This window comes from Styela clava, chromosome 14, assembly GCF_964204865.1.
Source record: "Styela clava chromosome 14, kaStyClav1.hap1.2, whole genome shotgun sequence".
Classification (NCBI taxonomy): Eukaryota; Metazoa; Chordata; class Ascidiacea; order Stolidobranchia; family Styelidae; genus Styela; species Styela clava.
This window is the reverse complement of record NC_135263.1, coordinates 18,799,012-18,807,844: the sequence shown is the minus strand read 5'-3', so window position 1 is coordinate 18,807,844 and position 8,833 is coordinate 18,799,012.

Sequence of the window (8,833 nt, the reverse complement as noted above, 5' to 3'; positions counted from 1 at the left end):
CGAATTGTCAACCTGGAATGAATATTGTATTCCAAGAGGTACTAGAGCAGTAAAACCAGAATCATTAAAACGTTCAGTTTTAAATATGGCACATGATGGTCATCCAGGTATTGTTAAAATGAAACAAAGATGTACAAATTCTGTTTGGTGGCCTGGTATTAACAAAAATATCGAAAAATTGTGAATCGTGTTTGTTATCAGAAAAATCGGTGAAATTTTTCAAACCTCCGTTGAAACTTTTGACATTTCCTGATGGTCCGTGGCAAGAGATAGAATTAGATAATTTTTGTGAAATTCATGTAGCTCCGCAGGGTTATAAATTTTTAGTTGTGGTATACGACTTGTACTCAAAATGGCCTGAAATTGCAGCGACTACTCAATCCTTGATAAACATTTCGAAAGATTTGTTTTCCAGATGGGGATATCCGAGAATTTTAATCACTGATAATGGGCCACAAATGACATCATACGAATTTGAAAACTATCTTCGCGATGTAGGTATAGAACATCGGCGAACAGCTCTGTAGAACCCAAGATGTAATGGAGCAGTAGAGCGCTTCAACAGGTGTAACAAAGAAGGTTTGAAAACACAAATTGCAGATAGGAAGCTATTCGATGAAGCTATACGAAGTATTTTAATTAATTATAGATCCTTGCCTCATTCTTTACCAAATTTGTCTCCAGTCGAACTTACGATTGGGAGAAAGTTGCTGCTTCCAATTGATTTTTTAAAACCGCGGGAAGAAAGGGAGATTGATGATTTGAGTAAAATGGTATTGCAAAAGCAAATGGAAACTAAGAATTATTATGATCGCAGATATAATTCACGAAAATCCCTTATAAAACCAGGGGACTATGTTTGTGTCCGTAGACCTAGTCGATCCCACAAATTAAAATCTCGTCTTTCAGATCCTTTACGTAAGATAAGCAGAAAAGGAAACCCTTTCAAGTTAGAAGATGGAACAATTTGGAATGCCTTAAGTTGTGTTCTATCAAACCCGAAGATTATTAAGAATAGAAGAGACTACGATGAATGCGAACCTGAAAAGATGTTTTAGTATGCAGAAGAATCGGTTCCAGAAGAAATTCGACGATCTCCCGTTCGTATAAGACCTCGACGCAGCAGACGACGACCAACATATTTGAATGAATATGTTCTTGATTGAGAAAGAGGGAAATGTTGTGTTTGTGAATTACAGCTACAATAAGTATATGTTGATCGAGAGCTATGACGTCATTGTCAAGCACTTTGCGTTGCGGACATTCTTGAAGGACATTTGTATAGTGAAGCTGGTCGCGCTAACATGTATCCTGCTGGATCTACTCTAATAGACTTTTCAGTTAACTTGTATAATTTGCGTGCTTGTTTATTTATGCATTATAAATAAACATTACAGGTGTGCCAAACTTTTTTGCTGCCCAGGGCGAATTTATATGATAATGATGCCCTCCACACCAAACTTCAAAACTAATTCGGGGGATGAACAAGTTATAGATGTTGTTATACATGAGAATGGTTAAATTAAAGGTCAAGTAAGAGTTAAGAGTAAGTAAATGTTCGTATTATTAATTAAATACTCAAACTAAGCAACGAACTCTCGTGTATAGGACCAGACTCATTATCTGTTCCCCCTACAGCATGCTCATGCTGCCCAGGACCGCTGCCTCTCATCTGACAACACTGGTAGATACTGCGTGCCCATGTATGTACATTAGTCTTCTTTTGGTAAAACAACGGACGTGAAAATTTTGAAATGTTATGGGTGCAAGGGGGTTGTTTTGACTTGGCGTGTATGCACAGATTTGGGTATTATACCGTCGAAGTACCTTAAGCCCGTACAAGTATCTACAATCGCTTTACCTGCGGCTGAGGATAATGAGGACATGTCATTTGCCAGATGTACCCTCATCGGATGAAACTTTAGATATGAAAGGCAAACTTATTGTATATTTCAAAGATGTGCGCAGTTCAGAAAAAATACTGAAGCCAATGGAGGGCCCTCCAATGAAAATTTACTTCAGGGACGAAGCAAAACCTTCCGTATCACATGCCCCTAGAACAATTCCGTATGCATGGCGAGAAGAAGTTTATCAGCAAATGCAAAATATGGTCGAAAGAAAAATAATATCACCAGCAACCGAAGGGTGATGCCATCCTGTGATAATTGTACCGAAGCTGCAAGGCGGTTTACGTGTTTGCGTTGACTTAACAAAGCCTAATAAATTTGTTACCCTGCCATCATATCCACTACAGACCCCAAAATAGGTAATATCTGGATTATCGGGTGAGTCCGTATGTTTTTCTACAATGTACGCTAAGCCTGGTTATTGACCAAATCTCGCTCGAATCAGGTCGTTAGCGCCTGACAACTTTTATGACCCCGCTGAGGTAGACATAAATTGTATGAGCTCCCAGGGGCTTGTCATCCACGGGTAGGGCTGGGCATTTCGAATCGAATCGAATAGTAAATTATTCGAATCGGTTCAGAGATAAATTTCGAATCGCCGCCATCTTGTTTTTATCTTTCCGTTAATGGTCGAGGTGAATTCCCCAATTTTTTTTTCATCGGAGTCATATGTTTTCAACGAAATTCTAACATACGATTATTTTCTGTAGTGAGTTATTGATAAAACATGTTTGTTATTCTGTGTGAACGCTCAGTAATCTATCTGCTGAGTGATTTATTCTATGTCTTCAGTAATTCATTTGTTAAGAGGACCAATTACTATAAAAAGTCGTCTACAATTATATATTTCCAAGTATTCGAGATTCGATTCGATTCGAAAAAATTATTCGATTCGATTCTGAAATCACAAGGTATTCGAAAATGCCCAGCCCTATCCACGGGTGACTAGTACTGCGGTCGGGAAGATGAGGCGCTTCATGGAATTCTATGGAAAAAGTGTCGATGACGTACTCATGTATTCCAAAACTTTCCCAGAACATGTCCGTGCCGTTTGGGCATTTTTATGTAAATTTAAGCTTACCATACGTACTGCTTTAGGCGGGACAGTCCCGCTTGTTAGCGTCTTGTCCCGACGTCCCGACAAATCAGCCAAAAGTCCCGCTTTGGCGTTCAGCCATCCAGCATAATAAACGAACATGTTCTCGTTACTGTTGTTACTGTGTAGCGCAGCGCTAGCATACTTACTGAAGGTGAATGCGTTTGTTTCCTTTTTTTCCACTAACATTGTTAGAAAACGTATCGCATGTAAAACCAATACTAAATAGTCTAAATTCGATTTATTTGTACCGGTATCGTTAATGTCAATTCCTTTCTCTTTCTCGAACTGGACCCGATATTTGGACAGAGAATATGCGCATGAATTCTCGATGACAATATGGTCGATGAAGACAGCCGGGATAGCTTTAAATATAGGTCTAAGTAGTAAAATCGGAAAATGTAAAGTTACAAAATCACAGCTAAGGGGTCGTTGTCTTTAGAGGCGTCCCACTTCTATGTCACAAAAAGATGGTAACCCTATGTAAATGTCGCCATAGTAATACCACACTGAACACTGTGAAAAATTTGCATTCTCGGCAGGCACGGTAAAATTTGTGGGGTTTATCATTTCGAAACATGGTATTCCGACTGACCAGGAAGTTCACGTAATTTCAAAATTTCCGACTCCCGCGAATATCACTGAATTGCGTAGTTTTATAAGTCTGGTAAACCAATTAGGGGAGTTCACACCATGCATGCATCACACGGGATGGGATTGGGCTATGGGTATAATTGTCATTGGGTGCAAATCAGTGAGGAGCTGGAGAAATCGTAACAACCGGAACGCACCTAATTTGTGTATGCAATATATATTTACAACACGACGCGGATGCTGCCAGAAATTTTTGTCTGTCCCAAGATAGAGACGAAGAACTACAATGAAATATGAATTCATTATCTGAAATATGTCTGTTTAAAATTACAAGAAGTCAAGAATATTCATACCAAATCAATACAAATGGTATTATTATAATGTCACAGGATAAATTTTCACGGGGTCAAAGGTCGGCGAACAATCCACTACACGTCACTGCTGTACTAATTAATTGTCTGTCATAATGTAAAAATAATTTCTACGTAACAAAACGTAAGTTAATATCTAATTTTACAAGATAAACTAAACTTTCTATGACATAATTTCATATCAACAACAGAAATGCAATAAAATGTCCAACAACCACAACGCCGTTCCGGTGCGTTATAATAAGTATAGTATAAGTTTATTTCGACTTCATAATCAGCATAACAATACATTTGACAGATAAAAACAAATCAATAAAAACTGATTATGAAATCAGGGGAGCAAACGAAACCATAGATAAGGTTTATAACGTACAAAATATAAGATGGAAGGTTTTCCCAAGAGGAAGTGGTACGTGTTCACTCACCTGAAATTATTAAGTTATTTCACACACGCTCACATGCACCCACCAGCCACACACACACAACCACTGAGAAGTTATTTAAGTAAGAATAAAACGCGATAAATTTAGGGTATACTATACAGTAAACAAAAAAAAGTAATAAATAGGCTACTAGAAAAGAAAAAATTATTTGCCACACCATATTGATATTTTTGTAATGGTTGCCATTGCCAAATTGATCGATCTTCTAATCGTTAATTAAAATATAAAAGGAAGATTCTATTGAAAACATATTGCCAAGCTGATTATAGTTGGAGTCAAATGCCAAGTTGCCCAACCAAAGTTGCCAGAATTGGGTGCATGAAGAGGTGGGCGAGACCATTTTATACCCCAAATTAGAGCCTATATTATTGCCAAATTATAGTCCAGATTGTAATTAAAGTTACCGGTAACAGTAAAATTACTATAATTAAGTAAAGTAGGATATGGAAATAAATTGGTTACAAAGGGTGTAAGTGAGGTTTTTCATTCTTGGGTATTGATTTCAGACAAGGATATAGGAATAAGGTTGTTATTTCACAGGATATCGGAGTCTTTGTTTGATTTTTTCCTTATGTGTTTTACTTCATTTAATCACTTTGAAGTAACCTGAAAAACAAAAAATAAAACTGCGAGTAGATGTTTCAATGATTGGGTGAAGGGGAACGCGCTGAACTATTTATTACAGGCAAAAAATAATTGTTTAATTGAATGGGATGTATTGTCATTATATAGCGATGGATAGATCATCTATGATGACATTCTGCTTGGGACAGAGAAAAATTTATCACACCATGCAAAAAACACACAAAATTTTACTATCTATACCTTGGCCAACAAGTCAACTCAAACACCAATACCATGCCTTAACATAAATGCATGCATACGTAAATGATATAAAAACCACATCCAATTTCAATGACCCACAGAAAATTAAAATCTGAAGGGGAGAATCCAACATAGCTCTACTGCTCGACTAGTTGCAATAATTAGTAACCTTGCAGGAACTATATTATACTATCTACAACCCTTATACCACTCAAACGTAAGACCAAGCGTGTATGATAAGGACATAACAGCTAGAAAAAGGTAAAAACACGAGCGTGAAGTGATAGAATGTGTGCAGTTATTTAAAGAAAATATCATCCGGGTATGTCAGCTACCTATATATTCAAAAAAAATATACTCATGCATGTCACAATACCATTTCTTTGGTGATGGACTAGGTCCGGCCAAGTCATGGCAAGATATAACAATATTATTATAGCTGTTCAACATTTTCATTAAAACAATAATGTGCAAGTGTGGAGTGTCCCAAGTTTTTGTCATCGAATACCACCCGTAGTAATTTTTAATATTTGGAAACTAAATGAGACTTGACTTGTTTTTGAAAAGATTTTTTGGACTTTAACGTCTTCAAATTTAAGGGAAGAGAATTCCAAAGTTTGGGTTCAGTAAAGGACAAGGAATGCTGACTCACAGATTGACTCATGAAAGGTACGAATAAATCAGAACTACTTCTTCGGTTGGAGGTATTTTTGACAAGTATGTCATTAAAGCAATTGGGCAGCGCATTATTATGGAAGTCGTAAGCTAGGGATAATATTTCAAATTTCATCATATCTTCAACCTTAAGTATATTTAGTGATTTGAAGTAAGGGTCTACACTTTCACGTTTTCTTTTACCAAAAACTATTTTTAAAAATTATTACAAATACTCTGCAGTTTTGAGACGAGTGTTTCATTACCATGAAGCCAGACTGAACAACAATATCGAATATGGCTAAGTAGTAATGATTGAAACATTGCTAGTAGAGCTGATTGATCAACACACTGGGATACTTTGGCAGAAACTGCTAGGTTTCTTTTTGTTTTACCAATAACATGTATTATTTGTGATTTTCATGACAGATTTTCATCAAAGATAACTCCTAGAAATTTTATTTCTTTCACTCTTTCAATTCCATTGCCATTGAGCAGTAGTTTTTTTGAACAACTCACACTTTTATGCTTGCTTGGATGTAATAATACAAATTTAGTTTTGTTAGCATTAAGAGATAATTTATTAACTAACATCCAGCTATGAATGTTGGTTAGTTCTTGGTTTGCAACTGTGAATAGATCTTCAAGGTTTTTCCCATGAAGAATCAAGTCAGTGTCATCAGCAAACATGATCGACTCAGAGGATTTCAGACACCTGGACATGTCATTAATGTAAGCTAGAAAAAATAATGGGCCAAGTAAAGATCCTTATGAAACTCCGTGTTTCATGACACAAATATTTGTAGAGAATGAGTTGTCATATTGCACAATTTACTTCCTGTCTTGAAGGTAGCTCCTGATCCAATTGAATGGCACGCCTCTAATTCCATAGTGATAGAGCTTACTTAAAAGGATGGAATGGTCAATGGTGTCAAAAGCTTTTGAGATAACAAGAAATATTACAATTGCATGTTGTTTGCATTCAAACGCCTTGTTCAGTTTGTTTACCAAAACATTAGCAGCCATAGCAGTGGAGTGATGCTTGCGGAAACCAAATTGATGCTAGTGGAAAACATTGTTAGTTTCAAAGTAGTGTGACATTCTACTATACATTATTTTTCAAGAATCTTAGAAAATGATGGTAAAAGACTAATAGGTCTATAGTTTCCAAGATCGGAAACACTACCCTTTTTGAAGAGAGGAAGAACTTTGGATGTCTTGAAGCTTTCAACGAATAATCCACTAGATAGTGAAAGATCAAATATAAATGTCAGGATATCAATAATATGTTCTGGAACACGAGTGCAAAAAGTGCCGAAATATAATTTGTGGAAACACCGGACCAATGTTCCCTCTAATTTTTGTAGTATGTGTGCGCACTTTTTTGGAAATGACTAATATTTGTGCAAAAACCAATAAAGAAATTTTGGCGTTCTAACCGGGTAATAAGTGGGCTTATTAGAGAGAGAGAGAGAGAGAGTTTATTTCATTTTGTCAAACCAAGAAAACAATTTATGCACACATAAACAAATATCAAAAAAAATAGTTTTCGGTATATGACTGGGGGGCAACGATACGACCTTTGGGGGTCATCAGAGTCAGTTGCCACCCAATTATATTAAATAAGCATAAAAATAACAGGTTCGTGTCAATATTTTAATGTCTCTCACGATTTATACTATGTACAATATTTACATGAATTTACTATTCTTAATTATGGAAGCATTCTTTTAAATAATAGGATTTTGCACAAATTGAAATTTTATTGCAAAATATAAAATGATCAAAACGAAAAAAAGTGGGAAAGCAGGTCAGACAAGCTACCCCTTATTTGGGTAACTTGTTGTATTAAGAACATTTTGGTTATTCAATAAGTTTTTCTATAGATTGTAAATGCTCTAGTGAAGGCTATATGTTATCAGTAGATAACAATGAACATACATGGGAAATAATAAATGAAAAATTGATTGTAACAGATGGTTTTATTTGAATTCAAATAAAGGGTGAAAAAAGAACAAAAGAACATTGTTACATTACATCGAAATACGTCTGTGCGCAGTAAATCTATGCGTGTGCGCAGCCTCTGAAAGCTGTGTGCGCGCGCACACGCGCACACCTTAGAGGGAACACTGCACCGGACCCAATTAATTTTGAAGTTTTGTATGCGGATCTTCGGTATGATTAGTTGAGTAGCCCTGGCCTACCCAAAACAATTTTCACCTTAGCTCTTATGGGGAATGTGATCGCCAGAGCAGAAATTTGAATTTTTTGTAATTTTCTAGTTATCTTCCATTGTAGACGTGTGCAGTTTTAAGAATAGAATATTTTTTATATATTATTTGATATTTTTATAAGTGACTATAACAGTCACTTTAGGTCTGACCGGTATGTTAGTCTTTGGTCTGACTAGAGGTCGTGGTTCGCCATATGATTGAGCCGTCTTAACGAATTTCCTCTCCCCCTGGATAAACATGTGAATCCTATCCTATTCTTAATTAGGACCGCTGGTCTAGATTGGAATGTAGGCTATTGGTCTGCTATGCGCTTTGGACGGTAGGACCCGGTAGGACGATAACATTTTTTACAGACTTTCGGACCGCGAGATGGCATAAGACAGTAAATGCGGTGGTTTGATTTATGATGATCCTGACCTAAATCTGCGGGTGGAAATGGCCTAATCGTTATAGATACGGTACTAACAAAAAACGTAATTGACAGCGCCATTACTTATAAGTTCTTGAAGTTGTGGTTATTTTTCCAATACCGTACCGTATCTGAATACCGGTAACCGGACTGCCTGACGAGAGGCCGTGGTCCGCCATACAGCCATATGAATAAGCCGTCTTAATCACTTTCCTCTCCCTGGGGTAAATATGCAAATCCTAAGGGAAAGATCATTTCGTAACTTTCTGACTTCATATAGTTCAGCAGTTATATGCTAAT